Source organism: Triturus cristatus, chromosome 3_1 (assembly GCF_964204655.1).
Source record: "Triturus cristatus chromosome 3_1, aTriCri1.1, whole genome shotgun sequence".
In the NCBI taxonomy this organism is placed as follows: domain Eukaryota; kingdom Metazoa; phylum Chordata; class Amphibia; order Caudata; family Salamandridae; genus Triturus; species Triturus cristatus.
In genome coordinates, this window is record NC_140583.1 from 863,060,219 (window position 1) to 863,086,160 (window position 25,942).

Here is a 25,942-nt window from a genome sequence, read left to right on the forward strand (position 1 = left end):
AATCCATGCAGTCGTACCACATTCTTTAGGAGTAGTGACGCCAATTCCCCGGCCGTAGGGACTCTCTTGCAGGGGATGAAGTGCCCCATTTTCGTCAAGTAATCCACCACCACCAGTATTGCCGTCATCCCCTGGTCTACCGGTAGGCCCACCACGAAGTCCAGTGATATGCTATCCCATGGTCTATCCGGGGTTGGAAGTGGATGTAAGAGCCCTTGGGTTCGGCCATGGTCGGCCTTCATGGTAGCACACGTAGGACACTCCTGTCCCCACCTCCTGACATCCACTCTCATGGTTGGCCACCAGAAATGCCGTCCCATGCTAGCCACCGTTTTTTCAAAGCCCAAATGACCTGCGCATGGAGAGTCATGGCACCAGATGAATGCTTGTTTCCTTAGCCTAGGCGTGGGTATCAATAGGCACCTGCCCTTCAGGGGTATCCCGTCCTTCAGCTGCCATTCTCTGTGACTGAGGAGCCACCTCCGCCATGCGAATGACCTGATCCCTCTCTTTATTCCCCTCAGGAAAGTATCCGGTTGGATAACCCCCAATACCATCCTCGGGGAAATGATGGAACGCTCGGTCGCAGGCAATGGTTCCTTAACTGCAGATTGACGGGACAGGGCGTCCGCCTTTCGGTTTTCCGTCCCCGGCCGATATGTGATGCGGAAGTTGAACCCCGCAAAGAAGATCATCCACCGCAGCTGCCTGGGAGAAAGGTGTCTAGTGGCCGTCATGAACTGTAGGTTCCGATGGTCCGTGTACACCGATACCACATGTCTTGCCCCCATCAACCAATGCCTCCATTCGGTGAAGGCGTCCTTGATTGCGAGAAGCTCCTTCTCCGCAATATGGTAGTTGCGTTCGGCGTCGTTGAGTTTGCGGGACATGTACGCAACGGGATGAAGCACCCCTGTGTCGTGGTTGCGTTGGGACAAGATAGCCCCCAGCGCCACATCCGACGCGTCCGCTTCCACCACGTAGGGGAGATCCGGATCGGGGTGAGCCAACACCGGCGCCTTACCAAAGGCACTTTTCAGGGCCTCAAAGGCTTTGTTCGCTTCAGGGGACCAGACAAACTCCTTGGACTTCCTCAGTAGCTGTGTGATTGGGGCCACCACTCCTGAAAATCCATCTATGAACCGCCTGTAAAAGTTGGCGAAGCCAATGAAACTTTGGACGTCCTTCACGCTTTGGGGCACCGGCCATTCTTTCACCGCCTTGATCTTTCGTTCTGCCATCTCCTGTCCCTCTGGACTCAGCATCACTCCGAGGAATTCCACGGATGTGACGTGGAAGTCACACTTGCTGAGTTTACAAAACAGCATGTTTTCCCTCAGCTTTTGGAGTACAGCTTTGACGTGGTGTACGTGCTCCTCCACACTGGACGAATAGATGAGGATGTCGTCGATATATACGACCACGTAGATATCCAACTCCTCCCTGAATACCTCATTCAAAAAGTACTGAAAGGCTGCCGGGGCGTTGCACAGACCGAACGGCATGACGAGGTACTCAAAAAGGCCGAACCTGGTCTTAAAGGCGGTCTTCCACTCGTCTCCGTCCCTCATGCGCACCAGATGGTATGCCCCTTTCAAATCCAACTTGGTGTAGATACGAGCTTTCTTGACCTGTTCCAGAAGTACACTGATGAAAGGCAAGGGGTACCGATTTTTTATGGTTATCGCATTCAATGCCCTAAAGTCCACACAGGCTCTCAGCTCCCCATTAGCCTTCGGGATGAAGAAGAGTGGCAAGGCGGCCGGAGACTTGGACGGGCGGATGAATCCTAGCTTGAGGAGTTTATCCAGGTACCCCCGGAGATGCACGTTTTCAGGCTCCGTCAGGGCATACAGCCTGCCGCTGGGAACGCTGGCCCCTGGCACCAGGTCGATCTGGCAGTCAAACTGTCTATGTGGTGGTAGCACTTCCGCCTTCACCTCATCAAATACATCCTCAAAACTGTGATAAGCCTGGGGGAGAGCCACATCTTTTTCTGCCGCTGTAGCCACCGTCTGACTCCCGCTCTCATCTGCGTCAAGGGATTCCGTTCTTATTCCACAATGCAGGATGCAATACGGTGACGTCATTTCGATGCGATGTGTTGGCCAATCCACAAAGGGGTTGTGTTTCTGTAGCCACGGCAATCCCAATATGACGCCATATTGGGGCGCTCGGATGATGTTAAAATCGATTTGTTCCAAATGGTTCCACCCATATCTCATCGGAAGGACCCCCGTGTGCTGCCCGATGGGCCCCGTCACCAATCGCCTTCCGTCTACAGCATAGACGTCTTCGGGTACAGCTTTGGGAAGAAGCACTAGCCCTAGCCTGCATGCCTCGTTGTGGTCCATAAACATGCCAGTGGCCCCTGAATCCACCATGGCCACAACGGGTATCCACTGGTCATGCACTCCCACGTGCACCGTGATAAACAGGTGTCGTTGTCCCTTAGTGACCGAGTTGGAAAGTGAAGGGATGGATGAGTGACTCCGAGATGCCCCTTCTCTGGTCTTGGAGTCCTCCAGTTTTCCACCGGTATGTCCACCACGGCTGTTACCGACCGGTTGGCCCGATAACGTGACGTCTTCGGTTTGGCAGGGCATTCACGTACGTAGTGGCCTTTTTTGCCACAATATAGGCACAATCCTTGTTTACGGCGTGACTCTTTCTCCGTGGCTGTGAGGCTCGCTCGTATTGCGCCGATGTCCATGGGTTCTCCCTTGGATGCGGTGGAAGTTTCAGGACTTCCCACCGTCACATAGGATGGAAGGGATTTTCCTTTTCTCCCATGATCCCCCTTTCTTTCACTTAGCCTATGTTCCAGCCGTAATACCAGGTTGATAAGGCCCTCACATGTCTTGGGTTGAGGGTCAATATGAGCCACGGCGTCCTTGAGCTCATCGCACAGCCCTTGATGGAAGAGCGCCGTCTGTTTAGCAACAGGCCACTTGGTTTCCGCAACCAGCCTTCGGAACGCGTTGAGATACTGCACCAGGTCGTTGGATCCCTGTCTCAACTCAAGCATTTCACGGTCCGCCGTGTACGAGTCAGCCCTTCTGTCGAATACCTTCAGGAATTCCTCGCGAAAAGCACCCCAATCACATAAGATGGGGTCGTCCCTGCTCACCAGAGGTACGGCCCATTGTGCCGCGTTTCCAGCCAAATAGGATATAAGGAAAGCCACACGAGCCTGACTCGTGGGGAACGCCTTTGGTTTGCACGATAAATGTAGCGCCACTTGTGTGAGGAATACCTGCACTGTGTTAGGATCCCCACTGTACCTCTCTGGTGTCGCCAAGGGGATGGCTACCGGCATTTCCACTACTACCGCAGGGGTCTGATTCGTGAGGGAGGTGCTGGGCGTGAGCGGGTCCAATTGGATAGCATCCAGTCTGGCTTTTACATCGGCTGTTTCTTGCCTGGAGGCAGCCAATTCAATTTGCACGGTCGCTAAAGCAGCCAGCACATCATCAAGTGTTGCCATGTCTGTTATCGACCGGGAGACAGTTAGTGTTATTAAGGTCGGATATTTTGTAACGCCCTGAACGTCTCAGGATCGTTTAACAGACACGACAATGAGGACGCAACCACTAGTGAAGGGTTAGTTGTTTTAATGAAGGCAAATATAATACAAAGAATAAACAAAAGTTATAGTCACTGGAATCCTCCAGGCTAAGTACGTTACCAGCCCACAGCACGGATGGTCCTAACCGTCCTCTGCATATACGCCGGTCCCGGCGTATGCCAACAGAGGGCAGAAATGAAATGGCCGACAATGCCAATCGGTAGGCTGTGAGGGGCACGAAGAGTGTTGGGGAGAATCGAGGAGTCAGGGAAACACCCAGCCGGGGTCTCTACCTGAAGGGAGCAGCCGCTCAACCTCTTCCTCAGACTGCACCGGGACGCGGAGTCACCTCCTGGTGATGCGTCACCGATACCCCAATCACAAGCAAGAAGACTGAACCGAGAGCAGCCGCTCGATCGATCCTGTGGACTTCCGAGTCTGTAACGCGGCAAACACCTCCTGGTGTGCGTTACAGCTGGCAGTCCCTGTGTCTCTGGTCGGGCTGGGAGTTACGACTCCAACCAGCAAAAGCGCCACTGCGCTTGGACTCAGCCGAGTCAAAAAGCGAAGCTCAATGGTTGACCGGTAGAGCTTCCGGGTCCTTCACAGGTGACGATGGGGCAAGACACGGCCCAGGGAGTAACGACTCGACCTACCTCCGTTCTTGCCTTACTGGAGCACCACTCCGGAACACTGCTCTTCACGAAGCAGGTACGTCGGTGTGAACACAATATCCGACAGCGTTGTACCTCCCGGTTCCTCCCTTTATAGGGCGTGTTTTCCTTGAGTTATGTAACAGCTCTCCTGTTTACATAAGGGCGTGTTTCCTTGAGTTATGTAACAGCTCTCCTGTTTACATAAGGGCGTGTTTCCCTTGAGTTATGTAACAGCTCTCCTGTTTACATAAGGGCGTGTTTCCCTTGAGTTATGTAACAGCTCTCCTGTTTACATAAGGGCGTGTTTTCCTTGAGTTATGTAACAGCTCTCCTGTTTACATAAGGGCGTGTTTCCCTTGTATGACAGGAATTCTTGACACTAGGTCAAGGGCCTGACTTCGCCGCTCCTCTGTAGGAAACTAATATCCGCACCCCATACTGTGGCTTTCAACACCTCTCACAGTGTTGTGAGGGAGTCAACCGAACCAACATTATATATAAAATATTCCTCTATGGAAAGTTCTGTGTGCAAACGATATCCCAGATTTTGTTGATGCCCGGGTGAAAGGTGCCAGTGGAAGGCAGGGTACTGGCGGCCCACACGAAGCTGAATGACTACTGTGGAAGGATCAGAGAGACCCTGTGCAAGAACAGTGACCCATAAAACTCTATGTAGGTATGACTGCAGAACAAAAAAATAATCAAGGCAGGAAAAGGTGCCTTGGGCCAGAGAAAGAAAATGTGAAGCCCCCTACAGATGCATGGTGCATCCTCCATACATCAACCAAACCCAATGCTGATATAATCATCCCAGACTCCGGGGGTAATCCCTGTGGAAGCCACCGGTCCATAGAAAGACTTGCAATACCATTCCAATCACCATCCAACACCGTGAGTCCCCCAGGGAGCTGACCCCATAATCTCGTCATCGAGTCTACCAAAGACTGACTGTGGGTTGAGGGGCATAAACACAGAGAAATGTGACAGATTTCCCATAGAGTGTTTTCTTGTCACTGCAATGTATCTATCCTGCTAGTCCACCCACGTCCTAATATATAGGAAAGGGACAGTATTTATTATCAAAATTTCTGTACCCCTAGATACCCTCACAAACCAAGAGTAGAAAACATGAGTGTAACCAAACCAGGAATGGGACCTTATTGCCAAGGAGGTGGGTCTCATGAAGGAGTAAGACATCCGCCCCCACCCTCCTAGCATGTTTCAGGACCACCTCCCTTTTCATCATGTCAAGAAGGCCATTCACATTGCACGACAGCACTTGTAATTGGTCTAGGGAACGGTCTGGTGGTGAATTACTCGTGAGTCAGTGGGGCAGTGTCTCCAGCTGATAAGTGGGTAGTAAAATAGGTGTGTGGCAGGCGTGTAAAACTTTAGCTATGTGGTTTTAGGGCATGTGAGAAGAAATTAAAATTGCCTGCCGGATCCTATTACTTTTGTAATGGGTGGCCCATTGGCAAGGTTAAAAACAGTGCGATGTGATAGGGAGTAGTGACCCTATACATCTGAGGTCAACATGTTTCAGCCGTTAGAATCGCCTGTGTACGTTGGTCGGCTTTCTTCTGAACCATATTTTTGCGCTAACCCCTATAAGTGTAACTGACCTTTAGCATCGTGTATATCCACCTTTTTAAAAACATTTTAAGAAAGACAGATATACATGGTGAGAAAAGGCCATTTTGCTGTTTTTAACCTTGCCAATGGACCAACCATGAAAAAAGAACTCCACTTACAAACGTGTTGAGCCCGTCCCCCTACACTAGGTGAGTGGACGAGGGCCCAATGATGAAGCAAGCCATAGGTGGTACCTGTGAGTGAGGACCCTAAAATATATCCCACAAGGGCACTGTGATTTTCACCTATTTACCTGGGTGAGCAATTCTATATCTGAGTGAGATAGTGGCAATGCAACATTCTGTCTTGTGGATGGTAATAGGATTCAACTAAATAAGGTAACCCTCCTCAAGAATTGTTGTATATGAAAAGGGGAGCTGACACATACTTCTCACTCCTCCTAATTGTTGTCCTAACAAAATATATGAACAGCACATAGGTCAGGATGAGCCGATGTGTGAGTAATCCATGTGGTTTTCTTCTGTGTTTCCCAGAGGGTTCTTGCTTCAAGCAGGGGCCAGCCAGAGTCTGAAAGAAAAGGAGAGCAGCAGCGGTAAGTACAATTCAGAAAACTGTGTCTATCCTAACCCTTCACCACACACTTCGGTGCATTTGTGTGGGCTTGTGAGATATGTTATTTTTATAGTGCCTAGGGAGGGGGTTAATGGCATGCAGCTGGAAAATAAAAGGCTTTTCCTTCTCTTATGCGGTATGGACCCCTTTCCTTATGTTCAGGATTATGATACTGGGGTTACTCTAACCCTGGTTTTGTGAAAGGTCCTAAATTAACTCCCCCGTTGTCGTACCCACACAAACATGCAGGCTGTCCCTTGTTTTCAAGGTGAGCGATGTCAGGTAAAGCTGTTAGCTTAGGGTCTGTTTCCTTCGTATCCGAACAGAAGATGTGCTCGACAAGGATTTGGTTATGGCGCTTTATAAAAATTGAGTGCGCTCCGTCCTCCCCTTATTCCATGGCAACCCGCAAACTTTGCGTCCCGCTGTCACTCATCTGCTCTGCCGCAACTCTGGAGAGTTGCGGCCACTCTCCAGCCTCCTCTGGTGGACTCCACCACTCCTTGCACCAGGAGTCGGACGCCTCTTCTGTATCATCAACATCCTCTAGTTTGGTATTCACCACAATTAGTGTCCGATCTTGCGACTTCGCCTTCCTTCAGCTTCCATTGTGTTTTGGTTCTCCTCTTCATGACCCTGACTTCTGGGGTAGCTGTCCTTTTCTCCTCCTCCTTTCTATTGTGATTGGTCCGTCTTCTTAGGGGTGTCACCTTCCTGCTTAAAGACACAAGAGCCTGTTTTTCTTCACTTTTGTTTCTCTTTTCCTTTTTCCACAGGGGCCTTGCTGATGTCCACAGTCAGGGGAGGAGTCCTCGGTGCACATATGGTAAGTTTGACTGTAGAGGGCAGAATTCTTCACAATCTCCTACCGGTGTTACATAGAAGGAACTGTAGTCGACATCTGAGAGGATGGAGGTTCTCCATCGACGGCCAGTGACACTTCGCCCCACCTGGGATTCTTCCACGAAGAGCGAGATATGCTGCTGTGTTTCACCTGGGTTTTTGAAGGCCGGTTTCATCTGTCCCCTTGGGACGAGTCAGAGTCCATGCACAGGGGAGTATGTGGCTTCAAGGGAATTCTCTTGTCAGTCCACTGAAACACATCTTCAGGTGTCTCAACGAAAAGCATCTGGGACTGATTCATGACTTTCAATTTTGCGGGATAAAGGAGCATGTACTGAATCTTGAGATCACGTAGATGCTGTTTAGCCACCAGAAATGACTGCTGTTGCTGCTGAACCAGTTTGGTGTAACCTGGGAAGATCATGATAGTATGGGATTGATACAGAATGTTGGAGTCTGGCTTGTTTGAGAATAGCATCTCAATCCATATAATTCAAGAGCTTTGCAATAACAGGCCTGGACCTAGTCCTGGGAGGAGGGTGCCATACCAAAGCCCAGTGGACCTGCTTGATCACAAAGCATGAAGAACAGGGCCTCTGAAGGAATCCAAGAGCAAAGCCATTGATCTAAGAAGCGTTCCATTGAGGGACCCTCGCACCCCTTGGGGAAGCCAACAAATCTCAAGGTGTTAAGTTGAGTCCTGCCCTCCATGTCTTGTACTTTTGTCCCCAACTCCTTGTTCAGTGCGGTTAGTTTGGTCGCAGTCTGTTGTAAGGTGTGAACTGAGTCTTCCACCCCAGAGACCCTGGTCTCAGCTTTTGTAACCCACTTGACTGCTTTCCGTAGATCTTGACAGAACAACGTAACGTCAGTGCCCACCGCACCAATTTTGTCACTAAGCATGTCTTGTGACTGCGTGATGGCTTCTAGGACTGCAGAATTGTCAGGATTGGGATCGCCGTGTCCGCATGCCCCAGCAAGCAAGGATGGCCCACCTTGGGCTGAGTATATTTGTCAAGAGTGCTTTGTTTGGCCCCAGGTGGAGTCTTGTCTTTGGCCATGATGACGAAAGTGGCCTGGGGTACAGAGGCTCTGTCACTGCAGTATGAGGCACTACAATTGACTCGCCAGATCCCCACCATGACTGAGCACGGGAGGTGGCATAAGCAGTCAGAATGAAGGTCCACGTTGAGGCGGACAGCGAGTGGCCCACCACTATAGTTCAAAGGATAAGCCAAGAGGCTCAAGTGTGAGGTACAAGGGGAACACTGCTGCAAACCGCACCAAGACCTGTCTTGGCTATCTCCACCACAAGGTACACCCCCCTCAGCGTGGCCCCTTAATGAGGTCACACGCCATGACAGAAGATTATCCCAACGGGGATCCCAAAATTCAATTGTCAGATCGAACAGGAGGGAAGCAGAGAATCATCAAGTGGTAGAGGTGACGGCTGAGGTTTACCGCGGAAACCACGTAAATAGCAGTTCTACCCAGGGAATGCTGTCCCTCCACCAATACGCGCCACCCGCACGCTGCATGAGGCAATAGGGCTGGCAGAAGTCCATGGGCAGCTAGCTTTGCCGCGTTTATTCGGGCTGCTGGGAGGCAGTAATCTCTAGGCCGCGCTACAAGTCCAGCAAGGAAAGTCAGCCCCATTGATGAATTTTGCCGCAGCCCTGTGCTCAGGAGGGGGAGGGCATGTCTTGGAGTTCAGGAGTGGCAGAGGCCCTGGAATCCTAGCGCTCGAGTCATTAGCACCACAAATCTCCCTGGGGCCCGCCTACTCCTTACCGATAACTGTAGCTCCTGCCTTGCGGGGATACAGGATCGACACTGGAACCAAGATGAGACCCTCCGTCGCAGGGATGTAGGCCTGAGAGCCAAATGATGCAACTGGCCTGGGCGCTGGAGCCAAAATGTTGCTGATACTGAGGGGGATGGTAGGCTCCCATTCTCCACACTGAACGATAGGCAGGGCCCTGCAACTGCACACCCCACACCCCGTCAGGCCAAATGCCCATAAGCTGAGCTACCTGCCACAGCTCTCACCACGCCACGCAGCCGTGCCCATCAGCCCACGGATGCTGCTCCCAATCTAGTGGCCGGGAAGGCACTCAGCACCGCTGAAGTGAGTTGGCAGTGTTTCCGTATCGATATGTGCCAGGAATCCTTTGCATTTCTAGCGACCGCGCGGAGCGGTATCAGAATGCGGTTGCCGTGATCGGCGTCCAAGCCACCTCTAGTTTACTTCTTGATTTCTTGAAGAAAAGGTGGCTTCTTCCGGTAGCCACTGTGTCACTCAAAATACACATGAAAGGTGTCATGGACAGAAAAAACTCCTTGGTAATAAAGTAATTTCTTGAATGAAGATGATTGATTATACAGGAGGTACAGACAAGGCACTATAATCACCCTGAAATCAGGGTTGAGAAAGAGCCTAGCATAAGGTCTTCTAGAAGAAAGAATTCAACAAGAATATTGTTGCTGAAAATGGAAGGAAAATGAGGGGAAAATGCATCAAATAGGGCTATTGTTGTGACTTTCTGCAGTGGAGCCAGTCGTCATGCCTGGACCACTCATTGCAGAGGCTCATCGGTGCTGGTTTACATACTTCCATGTAACTACTTTCACTGTGACAAGTTCATTCTCTCAATCAAGGTGGGCCAATGGTCACATGCTGTCTTACATCTGCTTTGTGCTGGCAGCCAGAGGTGGCCATTGTCTCCTGGTGCTTCTGTTCCTAGCTGATGCTGGGCCAGTGCAGGGCAGCGAAAGCCCAAGTAAGGAGTTGTCCTGCCTATTGATTCCTCCATATTTACTTCCTCTGATGGCTTGTGGGTTCGGCAAGTCCTTTGTTTTTCCCTACTAAAGATGGCATCAATCCCTCTATATTGTATTGAATCTCACCAATTCAAGATGAAATCCAGTTGATTTCCTCTGACAACACCTTCTGCCTGTGCTATAAACAAAGAAGCCAGTTCTGGGAACAGATGTGCTGAAATGCATTAGAAATTTTCATCTTCCCTTCAGTTGTTTTTCTTCCCTTATTATTTTCCTACTTTAGCCTTTATTCTGGACCTGCTACCTGACTATTGTGAGCCTGCTTCTATCCTACTCATTTTTAGGTAGTTTGCTGCCTCTGGATTGCCTTCTAGAATCTGAAAGCCACTTTCTGTTGCATAGGGAGCTATTTTATGCCTTTTTTCTTCTTTGGGACTGATGCTGGAAGACATTAGTTGCCTTTCATATGTCATATATTGACCTACGAGCAGGCGTCCGGATGGGGTAGGCGAGTCACGCCGACACCCGAGGTAAACCCCCAAGAAGGTGCGGGCATCCCACGCCATTAGTTCATGAAGAAACTTTTTCTTTGTATCTAGGTCATATTCGAAGGGGGCATTAATCTTATTAGGATTTATGTTAGCCACTGACTAGTAGCTGTAGGCTTCTCCCCTTCTTCTATTTCCCCCACTTATTAGACTTCAAGTGGGCCATTGTTACCCCACCTTTAACACAGACTTTCGTGCACTCACTACACTCCACCTACACTCTTGGTCCTGAAGAAACGCCAAGGATCGTTTGACCGTTTTTAGGCGTGAAACATGTCGACCTTTAACGCAGTTACCAAGGGCACATCGCGCCCACGCTGGTAACCCCTAACCTACGGGTTGTTTTACTCTGCCAAGGGTACCTCCTTATTAAAAACTTTTTTGGTTACCCTTAGGCATTTTTATTCGCACTGCACGCACGCACTGCCCTTCACACCCTACCTGTTACCCACACACCCACATGCACCCATCGGCAGCTCTCTAAAAGATCTCTGTCAAAGAGACCCTTTGGCGGGCCCGTAGGGCATTGCACCACCGGCCCGACGAGGAGCAACTGCCCGATGATGAAGCATGACATCCACTGGGATGTGTGAGGGCTACAAGAGACAAGTTATGTTTCTCCCAAACCCATGACCTGACACCTCTCTTCCTCCCTCTCCTTATTTCTCTTTTTTGTCCCCCTAAGTGTGAGGACTACGTGTTTACTAATTGTATACACAAACCCTGGAACAGTGCCCCTTATTTGATTTACATATATTGCCGGGTAACACATAATTATTAGATGGGTTTCCTCTCACCTCAATACAAACCGGTAAATAATGGCTACTGCATCCAGTCCTTGACAGGTTGTCAGGGTATTCAGCACCTAGTGTTAGCCATGGATCTAGCTCGTGACATGGCTCAACCATACAACAACATCGGCAAGAAATGCAGCAACTCTTGAGGATGCTGTTGTAAAGTAGACAATTCGGTCTACAGCTATTGAAACACTTGTTTTGGGAAAGATGTATTACCATTAAGTATTTCTCCACAATAAACCTTACTTAAACTATATATTTTATAGATGTGTACTTCTAGAGAAGATGAGCCTCCTCCAGGAAAGATATCATGGAGCGATGATGCTCTAATTGTCTTTTTTTCAAGTAGAACTGAAGTCCAACAATTAAATGTATAAAAGACAGTTGCTTGTGAAAAAGTAAACACACAAAAAGTGTTATTTACTTTTCTAGATTCTATTCTATTTTGAAACCTTTCCCAACTCTGCCACTTGGATTCTGTGCCAATATTATATTATTTTTTGATCCCGGTGACAAAGCTGCTCAGCATCCAGACCTGATGCCACCCCTATTTGTATACTGGCCTTAAGACGTCTTTGATCTTGAGCTACATCATAGGTCATTGCCCGATACGACTACAATGTGTCTCAGTGTGAGACCTTTGTGGCCAGTAAACTTCTCTATGGTCACATGCCTGGTGATGATGTAAGGTAAACTACCCAGCTTGAAGTATTTGGTCTTTCTCACCAGAGTATCCACAAGGGTGTCTCATTTATCTCATCTATGTTTAATGGGTTTGGACCAAGTTCCCTGCCACAGTTATTTTCCCCTTGTTCTTTGCTGGCGGTGCATGATCTGAAACCTTTTGTTGTCAGTTGTGTCGCTTGCCAGTTCATGTCCAGTGCAAGCCTGACATATAAAACAAACCAACTGATGCAGGTCTGTCTGCCATTTCATGCTGTAAGTACAGGATTATGCAGACTCTCAGCTTCAACCCAGGACACATAGGAAGCTTTTGGGACCCACTTCAAAGTTATCTCCATTGATGCTGAGGTTTTCTCCAGAGTTGACCGTGACAAATCCGTGATTCCCCTGCAGAAGTGGCAGAAGGCCACAAACCCCAGTTACAAAAAATAGGCGGGAACAGGGGAGGCAAACTGCCACAAATGTTTTCATCCAAATCTAACATGGAATCTGCTATTTCTTCTCAGTCCACGATGAAAACATGCCATTTCTTCCCACTCCAAGATGGATCCATTTATGTTGTCCTGTTTCAAGATGTAGCACACCATCTCACTGGCCAAATCACTGATCCAAGATGGAGGCACACACCAAACATCAATAAAGAGCTGACTGTTCACTTTGAGTAGCTTGTGGACACCTACCTCTGGATAGGTACCCTGACTTATTCCTGAATTTGGGAGGGTAATCGTTAAGAATACTGGTTTCTTTTACTTATGTAGAGGGCCACTTACCTGGCTCTGATGATTTTGGGATTTTGTTTCCTCTATTTCGTGGCATTGTCTAAATACCTCTTCCTCATTATTCAAGTCATTCATTTCGTTTTTCAAAAATGAATAGAAAGGGGGGGGAGATGTCAGGAGGAGTAGTGACGTTTCCTCCGTGAAAAATATTTCATGAATCATTTTCGTCACTTGTCAGTTTCTGCGGATCCCTGTTTTCCCTTTGGCTCCCTTTGCCTCTCTTGGAGTCCCCCCCTTTGGTACCAGCACCACCAAATCTGAGAGTGATCCCTTTCCCTTCCCACCCTGAAAGGGAAATTACTCAAGCCTTGTGTGGAAAAACGTCTAGAGCATAGGCCTACAGCTGGTGAGTCGAGAACCGGTGACAAAATACTAATTCATGAGCGGGATGTTCGGAGGACATGAAACCATCTCACAGTATGGAATATTTGAGAAAAGAAACATTTCATGCGTGGTGCATTCTAACACGAGCAGTGCTGGTGCATGATGAAGCATGGTCTAAAACACTTATTTATAAGACAATTACTCAGTATGGAATATTAGAAAAGAGACATTTTGGTATAAAGCATGCGTGATACAGTCTGACATAAGCATTGCTGGTGCATGATGAAGCGTGGTCTACAGAAGGCTGTGAATGATAACACATTAGAAACATATTCAATATCAACCAGAGATTTACTTTTTAAAAAGGCTTAACAAGCACAATAGTGGTGAGGGAATCATACTGATAAGGCACCTCGCCTGCCCGTGCCGAATAGAGTTGAAATGGGACCTAAGAAACTGATACCTGTAACATCGATCAATCATACCATCATAAATCATATTTGTGACATGTTTATGCACTAGTTGTAATTTATCTAAAACCCGACAGAACCGCTTTTTTGAATACTATGTTATACCCAGGTTCTGAGGGACACAGGGTCGCCCATTTTTGTATAATTTATAGTAAGGTAAGGCAGATATTTTTGCTTTTTTGAGTTACTAAATTAAAATTTGTCTTCTGCCAAAAGGCATGGACATCCAAGGTTTTGGAAATAAAAAGACTCTTTATTTATCCTGTGGTTCCAAGGGCAGGAATCAGCGGCAACTCCAAACTGGCTTCTTCAAACATGTTCTTCTTTATTAACTTCTCTGCTATCCTCAGGTGCACTGTAAAAAAGGAAGTACAAATCTTTTCTTCCTTCCTACCTCCATTGAATCCTCTTTCCTTTTAAGGGGCACGTTAGCTAATCACAACTCCCCCATGCCATCTCATGCGACCATTGTCTATTACCATTTGCCTCACTGCTCTATTCCCTCCTTCAAAACGTAACCTTCCCCTCATCCACTTCTCCTGAGCTGTTTCTTTGGAACTTACCTACCTTATCTTCATTTCGTGCATTCTGTGCCAGGAGGTCAGACACTGCCCAATTCATCCAGCTCTGAACCCCCATTTTCACTTGATGCCTATCTTTGTGAGATGAGTTATGGGCTACATTGTCCTGGAAAATAATGTGGATGAATTGGCTGTAGAAATTGCTGATTCCAAGGAATATTTCAACCTCTTTATTTGGGTTCATATCAATCTCTTGTTCAGAGATGACAAAACTGACATTGGAGTTCTCAAACTCACACATTTTGTACTTAATGTAAAAGGTGTCAGGTCTCAAAACTTCAGAGAGGACCATTCGTTTATCCCAGCCTTGTCTTTACCCTGTCTAGCGTGAGGTAGTAACACTACAGTCTGGAATTTGATTAAGGCAGGGAAATGACTGCGGGAGAGATAGAGAGAGACTGGCGCTCTCTTGGTTATCGGTACAGCAGTCACCATATTATGTTAAATGAAAGGCAAGACTTCAAGCAAACAGAGCTTTAGACAGACAGAAACAATATGTTAGAAATTATACCAAAGAGAAGTGCGCACTGAATAGTTGGAGTAGATAATGATGGTGAAACAACTGGTCAGCATCTGGGAGATGGTATGCATTAAAGAGCTGCCAGACTGACCAGGATGGAGGTATGGATCCCTCCGGATAGGACACCAGTGACTGGAGTACTATGATGTAGGAGGCAAGTGGAGGACAATAAACAAGTTAATACAGAACAAACACAGGTGCCGAGTGGGAAACTAGTTCCCGAAGGGACCATGGAGGAGGAAAATAACAGAGGTGAGGAATGTATGATCGAGTGATAAAGTAAACAAGAGCAAAATACCAAGTGCAACTCACGAAGCATTGCCAAGTAAAGGTGTAATGAGGAAACATCCTTTTTGTGCTTACTCTAACTTCCTTGACCTAGAAGTGAAACAAAAACTGACACTAACCAAGGTGTCATCCAAAGGTCTATGAGACAGCCACCACAGGGTCATTCTCCATAGTCTCCACGCGCAGAGACGTTTTAAGGCATGGGCAAAGTGGGCTCTGGCCCAGGGCCCCAGCCTTTCAAAGGGGGTGGGGGGGTTGAAAGAGTCTTGCCCTCATGACCATGATTTTTTTTTTAAAACAATGTTGTAAATAGCGGTTTTTCTATCATTCATTTTTAATGTGTAAGAGTCTATTATAGACATTTTGCAGACAAAATGTGTTTATGCGTCATGATTTTTTTAAAATCAATACAGGACCTCGCATATGAGAAATGGGAGGGTGTGACAGAGATTATTTGCAGTAATATTAGTGAACTGCTGTTGTGTTACATACTGAAAACACACATCACTATCCCTGAATATCAGATCTACACACATTAGTATTTGACCAAAGAAGGCATAAAAGAGTTGAGACTGGATCATAAAATCAAAGCTGGTCCGAACAGGGGCCCCCAATATACATTTAGCCCAGGGCCCCCAAAATCCTTAAAACGTCCCTGTCCACGCGTCTTCTCTGTTGATCTTAGCAGCCATGTGGGTGTAATACTATGTTGAGTAGATTGTGTAAGGAGAGTAACAGACCTTGTTGCTTGTTGTGATTAGGAGTCATACTGAACTATGTCATTTCCTGTTTTGACTTTCGCCCTGAACCTAAGACATGACAAGAGCATGTTGAAACAGTACTTCTCTTGTATGTGCTCCATGTTCCATCAAACAGTTGGAGAAAAACAATAGGTGCTCTCACTAAATGAGAACATACTGATCCAATAAACTCTAAAAATGTTTTACTAGATGTTGTAAAACTGCCGGAATGCTGAATAGGCCTTGATTCAGTATTTCTACAATATATATATATTTTTTAAACAAATTTGTATTCATCAAATGACACATCCATCGCAGGGCTCTGTACCCCAGAGGCCTCTGCACAATCAATAATCAACATAATGGCGTTGACTTTCTTTTGAAAACAAAGGGAAAGAAATGTAGCGAGGATAAAGAAGTGCAATACAGATGAACCCCCCCTTTTATTGTTAAAAGAGTACCCCCCCAACAACCCCCAACGTCCCCATGTCGCACGACAACCTCTTAAGCTCAATTAGAATCCGGCCTCGCACAACACCCGCCGCCCCAACCCATTCATACTTACAAGCAAATATCCTGTACACCCATGAGGTAGCATCAAACTGGACGGGGGGAACCCCCTCCGCAACCGGCTCCAACATCAGCCCACGATAGTCTGCCCACCGCTTCCAATTTTTATAATGTTTCTGCGGGCAACCTCTAGGTGTAAAAATAGGGAGTTCCAAGCCCATACAAAAATCCAGGCCCCTCTTCCATACCAATACTAAGGGTGGCGCCGGCGCCTTCCAATCCCTGGCGATATCTCTCTTTGCCAATGTAAATCCCACCATCATAAGATGGCACTTATAAATATTACCCCCAATCCCCTCCATGACATGTAGTAATACTAATTTCGGTGACCGGAGCAGGTCCCAGCCCAACACTTCTGAGAGGCATGACATCACCCTTCGCCAGAACCGCGCCAGGGAGGAGCAATGCCAGACCGTGTGTATCAGGGTCCCCTCTTCCTGCTCACATCTAAGGCACATCGGGGAAGCCACCATGCCCGTCCTCCATAACCGGACCCTTGTGAAGTAGACCCTGTGGAGATATTTGAATTGGATAAGACGTAGACGTACCGCAATGGCCGCCCCTCACGGAGAGGCCAGAGCCTCCATCCAGTCCTCCTCATCCATGGAGCCCAGGTCCTCCTCCCAAGTCCCCCTGAGATTCTGCAGAGTGGGGGAGTTGTACGTCACCAATTTCTGATAGATCTTGGAAATGTTGTGGTCATGAAGATCCCCCAGAAATATCTTGGCTTCCACAGGACTGAATTCGGCGAGTGTCTTCAGATCCACCATACTAGGAGACATGGCGTGACGAAATTGGAGGTATTTATAGAATTGAGACCTAGGCATCTGATAGTCGCCCTGCAGGTCCTGAAAGGACTTCAAGGTCGTCCCCCTCATAACATCTCCAAGAGTAGAAATGCCAATGTTATCCCAATCCCGAAACCCCGGCAAAGCAGCCAATTGTGGCAGGCACCCATTATTCCACAGTGGGGTCTCCCGGGTCAGCGTGTTCCACCACCCTATCCACCGCAATGCCTGACGCCAGACCCGGAAAACCACCTGAGTCACCGACGGCAGAGAACTGCGCGCCGGTGCAGAGTATAGGATTGTGTGGAGAGAAAGATCACCCATGAGGCGCCGCTCCACAGTGTAAAGCTGGGTCATCCCGACTTCCATACCACCACTCATTTAGGATAAGTAGCTGCGAGGCCATATAATAGGACAGAACATCCGAAGTCGCCACCCTCCGCAATATGTGGATAGGAAACATGTCCGCAAGGTGACACGTACCGCCCCACCTGCCCACAAAAACTACCCCAGGGCCGAGTTCACCTGTCGGAACCATTGGGGGGAATCAGGTAGGGATAGTTCTGCAGCTGATACAATAAGTGAGGAAGCGCGACCATCTTAAAAATGATAGCGGCATGCGCGACCAGACCTTCAAATCATCCCGGATGCGTTCCCAGACCGGAACCATTTCTGCAATATTTTGAAATGCATAATCGTAGTAGTTACTTCTGCAGGTAAATAATAATGGACTCTGGAGTGTGCAAGCTCTTGTTTTCCAGATAGGCCCGTTTTAGTTTTTTGGAAGCTGTGGTTATTTATGTATAAAGTGTTCTTGTTTCCCACAATAGAGGCTGAGACCCCCCTTGAGACCCTTTTACTTTCCTTCCTTAGATATAGGGCTTCTTGGGTTCCCAAGCTTCATGGTCTCTACTATTCATGCTAAAAATGCTGCTGTTTTTTCTGATTCTTTTATTGGAGGAGGCTGAATACAACTGCATAGTTCATATGTGGGATTCTGTTGCTGTGCCTCATGTCAGGAGGGTTAGCCCAATCAGAGTCTGTGTAGTGGTTAGTGGTTTACAACCAAGGTGTCCTTTGATTCTTCTCTCAGCCTAGTATAGAAAGTAGCAGCCATCGCTTCATCAATCCTCGCGGTTTCTGCCTTCAGCTGATAAAATATGCTCACAAATTGCACTGTGCCTATGAAGGATTATTTTAGAGTAAGCAAACTCACGTGGGCTGACTGGTTGGTTTGTTTCATGGCAAAAATACTGGTGAAATGTTTAAAAAAAATCAGGATATTGTTTCAGCAAGGGGCTGTCTCTCTTAATTAAAGGTGGGACCCAAGACAACACTTTGTTGGTTAAATGCGATAATGTGATAGTGACCTTTATGAGTCATTAGGTAAAATGTGTGGCTGATTTAAAAAACTGCATTTTACATTGAGGGAGGAAAGGCTGAGTGAAACATTCAGAGACCACCTGATTTTTTGGGGGTTAAAGCCAAGGGAGAATGACCTAGGCTAGAAATAGGTATAGCAGATGCATCCCCGTTGTTCAGTATGGGCAATTCACCAATCTCCCTATATGGGCAACTCTAGAGGTAAATTTGCATAACAAACTCAAGGAGGAAGTCTCATGCAGGAAAAAAAGGGCTAGGGGTGAGGAAAGGGAGCGAGAACAGAACACACCATCTGTCACCACAATAAGGGACTCTGAGTATTTGCACCCCTAATCGTGGTGAAAGATAATGTCTGGGACTGAGCAAAGTCCTCATATAAAAAGTAGCAGAGCAATATTAGGTAATTTATGAAACAGTGTTCAAGAATATGACTAATATACAAAGGTAATTAATGACTCATTGGCTCCTTCAGGTGAATTTGCAATGGCAAGTCCCATAGGCATATGGATACGGTCTGTGACTCTGAAGGAACCAGCAGTGAGGACGCTAACAGGCCAATGGCCATGATGTTGATGAACCATCTTGTAGTATTGATGTCAGGTAAAATTGGTACAGTAAGCAGTAGCACAAACAGTAACAAAGGGGACATGAACCGCGGAAAAGAACAAAACAACAAAAATGAGGGACACAAGCCAGTGACAAACTTATTGATAGCAGGAGCAATACAACTCATGAAGTTGCCAGTCACCATCTTGCTGGTTACTTCTTACCCCTTTTATGGGAACCTGGGGTCTATGTTTTACTATGCTGGCCCTGAGCTGGAAATCACTATCTCTTACCCCCACGACTTGACCCAGAGTCTCCCAGTCTCTCTTGTAAAATCAAACATGTTTGTAACTATTTCTGATGTTCTTGCTTACATATCTCTTACCTTGTGTTTTTCTTGATTAAATCATCACAATCTGCAGGCAGCCATTTAAATTAATTTAATAAGATAGAGTAAGCAATTGTCAATAATAATAAACATGTGGTTTGATATTCTTTGAGTAAAATAGTGGTCAGAGATTATGTACTAATTGTCACATACATTTATATATTTTAATGCAGTTGAAAACAAATGAAAGCTTCTATTTAAATGCACGCATATCTACTACCTGAAGAGGCGATTAAGACCACAAGGACAAACTTATACGGCTTACCTACAATCCATGTGAGACCAACAATGCTATCTGTGACGTACAAACAACCATCTTAGCCCTAAAAAGCAATATGCTTGAGTGTCATTGAGGGGCGAAGCACGTGTTGGCTGATCTAAGTTCTCTACTGCCTTGCAATTAGATTAAACTTTCATTTGTTTTCAACTGCATTCAAATAAACGTATGTGATGATTAGTATGTAATCCCTGACCTCTATTTTACTCAAGGAATACCAAAACACATGTTTATTATTATTATTATAATTGATAATTGCTTACTCTACCTTACTTAAATATATTTTTTGTTGTGTGCATAGGGGTTTTGCCCTCATAGGATAGGCAATCAATGCTGCCAACAAGCCAATACTAGTCACCATAACTCCAAAACTATTACCTCCCTTCCTCGATAACTATATCCATTTAAAGTCAATCCGGAGTGGCAATAGGTGTGATATCCTCAGGGGCCTTCGATGTGGAAATTCTGCAGTGAAGGCCGTGGGATCTCTAGCGTCGTACATCAAACTGAAAGATTTTCTTTGCGACAGAACTAACAGAAAATCACCTCTAATAGCAGTATACTGGTTGTTGCATGTATTGTCATATAGGAAAGTTTGATTGATTTACTTATTTATTGTACTTTAAGTAATAGTGATGATTTAGTAATATAGTTTAAAATTCTAGAGTTTCTAAAATGTCCTTTATAGCCCTATGAAAACAAGCAGTAACCTTTGCTTCATGTCTTGTTGCCTCACCAACATTTGCGGAGTGCATTTCTGCATTCGTAAGGTCTTATAGTGTTTTCAGAAAGTAGGAGCCATTCCACTTGGATTTGGGAGTCTCTCATTGACAGGAGTCATGGTGATCTGGGATTATTGTTTTGAGAAGTGAAGAGAACATTAAACTGTTTTTAGTTTGTGATGGCGAACAACCTTCATGCATGCTTGTCACTTTGCTGTTTGGTTCCTATCATGAGGATGAACAGTTGTCGCAGAGTCATCCTGAAATTGTGGCTCTGTTGAAATTTGGCTACCTTACTTGCCAAGTTTGTGGTAGCTATTCACCTTTCATAGACAATTTCAATTTTTTCCCTGAAACACATTGTATGGTTGTGTCATCCCTACCTTCGCATAGCAACAGCCACAAAACCACCAAGAAAACTGTCACACGACTGAAAAGTGAAAAAAGGTGGACGATAGGCCCAGCTAGCTTTCATTGTAATTTTCTTTAGGACTGTAAGGCGCCCCGTAAGCCCCTGTCCTAGACTCTAGAATGCACACAAAAGCAACAGTTGCTTCTTCAAGGAAGCATATATATGCATGTATAGAGAGTGCTGACTGCGCTACGTAGTGTCGGAAGCAATAGGCTTTCCAATGCCGGTTTTCTGAATCCAACGACAACCTATTGGCATTATCTCTGCAGTCGCTTTTTCTCCCACTGTCATTTTTTGCTAGAAGCACAGACCATCTTTCATCATTTCTGCTTCCTGATTGATTCCAGGCCTGGGCATGGAGAGGTGAAAGTCTGTCAATATGACTCTTTGGCTGCAACTAACATCTAATCAGAGAGCATGGGCAGGCGGTCATTACTTGTGATTCGGCTAATGGGTGTTTGTAAAGCAGTGGAGCGGCGCTCTCTGCCTGCATCCGTGCAGGGATATCGGGCCAACACCCAATCAAAGTTATTCGGAGGAGAAAGGTCTAAAGACAGGCCAGCACTCTAGGAAAGTACCAGATAAGCTCTTTCAACAACTCCTCCAGGGAAGGCATGACCACGCAATCACTTTTACAGCAATCAACTGCGATTCAACACTTCCAGGAAGAGAACAATGTTTCTGTCGACCACAGTTGTTCAAGTAATTGGGAGCGAAATCGAAGTGCAGAAAAATACTCAACAATCAGCAGGAAAAAACACAATATCAACATACACATTTGTTTCTGTTGCAATCAAAATAAAAATAATGATTTGACGCTTCTTTCTGAATAAAATAATAATTTGGCAACCCTATTCTAAGATCTGAAAAGTGCTGTAGGGGCAAGCTTCCCTTTGTCATTATTAATAAATGAAATTGATCTCTGGAACCTTTTGAAGTGCAAGTGACTGAGTTGTTTCCGATCTTTACCCTTCTAAAGTGGCAGTTCACAAAGTGCTCCAGCGTGTCACCATCAATGACAGATATGCTATTCGTCAACGGGAAGGAGTTAAGGCATAAAGTTCAATTTACGCGGGAAAACAGCAGAAAGACTATGGCCGTGGCTAGAGTTTGGAGGAAAATGTTGATCCCTGCAAGAGTCAGATTTGTGGTAAACACAGGACCCCTGGAATTTACCCCTAGCAAAGTTTTGGTTATCAAACCTGCTAATATTTAACTGGAGAAAACGTGCTGGAGAACTTGCATATAGGCAGAATTCAGTGGAATCAACACGGAATCCAAACGGAGGTAAGTATACAAATAACTAAATAAAACGAATTTCATTGCTCGAACTACATTGCATTTGGCGATGCAGCGCGTGCAACAAAATTCGTTTTATTTATTTATTTGTATACTTACCTCCGTTCGGCCATAATCCAGAGTTTACTACCTCCTACCCTGCCCCTCCCCCTTCCTGCGTCACGCCCGGCGGCACTCCCTCCAGGAGCCGCTACTGGTATCTCTGCCTGCGATTTTAGTGGTCGAGCCTGATATAGGTCCCTGTAGTACTCAGCAAATGCCTTGGCTGCCCCTTCATCGGTGGACTGTTTGGTCCTCTGGGGGTCAGTCACCTCTGCCCCCCATATGCCTTGGACCTTCCGCCTGCTGAGCCAGGCTAGGAGCTTCCCAGCCTTCTCTCCCACCTCATAGAGGCGGTGTAATGTCGCCAGGTTCAGTTTCTTGGCATTGTCTGTGGCCAGTTCCTTATATTCCAGTCTTAGGGTTGTGAGTCCACTGGACATTTCAGGGTCTCTGCTCTGGGCGGCCTGCCTGTCTAGCTCATTTATTTTTTGTTCGAGCTCTACCAAGTATTTATCCTTCTCCTTCTTTTCCCACGCTATTCAGTTTTGGGCTCTATCCCGCAACACGGTCTTATAGGCTTCCCAGACCATCACTCCAGAGGGGACAGAGTCTTTTTTTTCCAGGAAATAGGCTTCAGTGTCCGCCCTAACTCTTGCGATTTTGGCGTTGTTCAGGTCCCATTGGCTCAGTCTCCAATTGCGGGCACTGTCCTGTTCCCTCAAACCCATCTCAACCAAGAGCGGGGAATGGTCCGAAAGGCCCTGGCTGTATAGTCAGCATGCCCTGCATCACGTAGTTCCCCCTTGAGGATAAATATGTAGTCCAGTCTGGAGTGTGTATTGTGAGCCCCAGAATGGAAAGGGAACTGTCTAACTAAGGGATGTTTATCCCTCCAGATATCTGTCAAGCCCATCATTGTGGAGAAACGCCATAGTGGTGTGGTCGGTATAGATCTGTCCCCTCCCCCAGAGCGGTCCAGGACCGGGTCCATGATGTCATTGAAGTCGCCTCCTTCCCCATATCCCCAGAACTCCCACGTATCTGCCCAAGGTGTTTTGCCAAAGGCGTGAGGTTTGAAAGGGAATGTTCTTCTCGATCAAGATCGGCCTCCCCTTGCCCCAGATGTGAATCCCGAATGTGCCAGGGCCCTATAGGCCCCGTGGTTGATAAAACCGCACTGTGTACCCTTGAGATGTGTTTCTTGCAACATTGCAACATCTGGATGGAGCCTTTCAATATGTTGTGACACTAGCCTTCGTTTAATCTTATCCCCCAGCCCATTAACGTTTGAAGTCATAACCGTCATAACCATCAAAGTAGGTTGTCTGGTCCTGTTACCTCTAGCGACATTACATCAATAACGCTACAATCAAGGGGTAGGTGGGGGTGCAGTTCTCCCATGTCCCTCAGTCTGCAGGAGAGTCCCGTCGTGGGGGTCCTTGTGCTTAACAAATCAAAGTGCATACATTTCAATCCCAACTGTGCGAAAGCCCTCTCATCCCCCCACCTCCCTCCATCCCCCCTCGACCTCCTGCCCCCCCATATGCGGAAGTGGCTCTTGGCCGGTGGGAATAGGTCGGTCTGTCGTTCCCCCCTACCCAATTATAAGCCTCAAAACCACAACTCTTACGGTTTGCTGTTCAAGAGTCCGAGCTCTACGCAGTTCGAGGCTGAGCGTACTTCAAAGAAGGAAAAAGAAAAGAGAAGGAGGGGGAGCAAAGGAATGAGAGAAAGAGAAAAGAAAAGAAAAAGAAGGGGGGGTAAGGACACGTCCACGAGGCCTTCCCACCGGCGTTCAGATTGCAGCACCCAGTTCATTTGGGTCACTTTCTGTCGGTGGAGCACCATCTTTTGGCCTCTCTTCTTCCTCGCTTTGCTTAAGTGCCAGGATTGCCTTCTCTAATGGATTTCTTGATTCTGGTCCGAAGGACATGTCAGTATCTTTAGAGTCCGATTGCTGATTGGGGGATCCGGTTCTTTGTGCCGTATCGGTTTTGGATTGGGAATGCTCGCCTTTGCGATGGTCCTTACTCCCCTTGCGTAGGTTTTCTTCTGGTATACAGTGTTCCTTTGCGTATTCTCTGCGGTCGTCCCACATTCGTGCAACTCCTTCATCGGGGAGACCCACTCCCATCGACGCCGATATGTGGCATGCGGTTGTCCAGAGATGATTCCCCCGGGAGTCGACACACTAGTCTTTCCTCCACCCAGGCCCACGCCTCCTCTGGGGTCTGGAAGAAGAGGGCTTTCCCTTGGAATAGGACCTTTAATTTAGCTGGGAACAGGAGCATGTACTGAATCTGGAAGGCCCGTAATTTGACCTTGACCAAGTCAAAGGTGCGGAGTTGCTTCTGTACTTCTCAACTGTAATCTGGGAATGTCATGATCTTTAAATTTTCATAGCAGTCTTTCCCCTTGCAACGCATTTCTTGAAGTATAATGTCCCTGTCTTGGAAGTTCAGCAATTTTGCAATAATGGGGCTTTGGTGGGGCCATGTGAGGGGGGTTTACGCGTTCTATGATGAAGCATTTGGAAAATTGTTCCGCCGGGATGAGATCCATCAGCCATTTTGTCAAGATTGCTGCTACATTGTTGCCCTCCGCTCCTTCTGGAAACCCCACGAAGCGGAGGTTATTCCTTCGGGTCCAGGTTTTCCGCATCGTCGATCCTCCAAATGGAGGTCTTTGACTGCATCCTCCACCTCGGACACTCGGGTCTCGGCTTCCGTTACCCTCTCGAACTCCTTGTGGAGATCCTGTCAGAGCAGCGACACCTCCGAGCAGACCTCTCCAAGTTTCCCTTCCTGTGCTTCTCTGGAGCTTTGAATGGCCTGGAGGAGCAGGGCTGTGTCTGACAGAGGCTGGGTTGACTCCTCGGGTTGCGTGGGGAGCACCTTGGTGTACTTGTCCATTTTGCACTGTCTGGGGGTTTTTGGATCCTTATCCTTGGCCATGACTCTGCCTTGTGTCGCCCCAATATGAACAATAGGATTTCTGCTCGTGTTCTCCCCAGTGTTCGGCCTGGAGGGTGACGTTTCCCCATCCCCCTGGATATTCGGCACTAACTGCTGACACAGCAGTATGTCTCCTCCGTCTCCCTCTGGGATCAGGTGGGGAGGGCCACTGTTACTATTATCTGGTGCTGGACCACTACCGCGCTCCCTCCCTCGCTGAAGACGACCCTCGCACCCCATCAGGTCTGTCACTCTGTTGGGGTCTGCTGTGTCAAGTCTGTCCCAGCAATCTGTTGGGAGGTTCAAGATCTTTTCCACCTGGCATGTATCAGCACGTTCAGCCTATACTGACCATGTTGCCCTTGGTTTCTATCCCCTCCAGAATGGGTGGGGGTCTCACCTCACTTCCCCACTCAAGCCGCGGCTTCACGGGATCGGTGGTGTCTTTTAGCCCCGCCCGGGGAATCATTCAGGCCGCCATCTCAACAGGGAGAATGGGAAAGGATGGGCCGCCTCACCTTTTGCTCCCTGGCCCTCCGTCAGGGGCAGGACCCAGCCGGGCCGCCCCGGCTCCCCCTCCGCATCGCTCAGCATCTTCAAGAGGGAGTCCGGAATCCTACAGCCACCGCTCCAATAGGCTCTCACCTCACACCCGGGCTGTGGTCGGGAGCGTCCCTGTGGCCTCCTGCAGGATGGGTGCAATCAGGCAGCGTCTTCTTAATCTCCACTTAGGATGAGCGCGAGGCGGGAGGAGTTGCTCCTGCTGCCACTCACCGG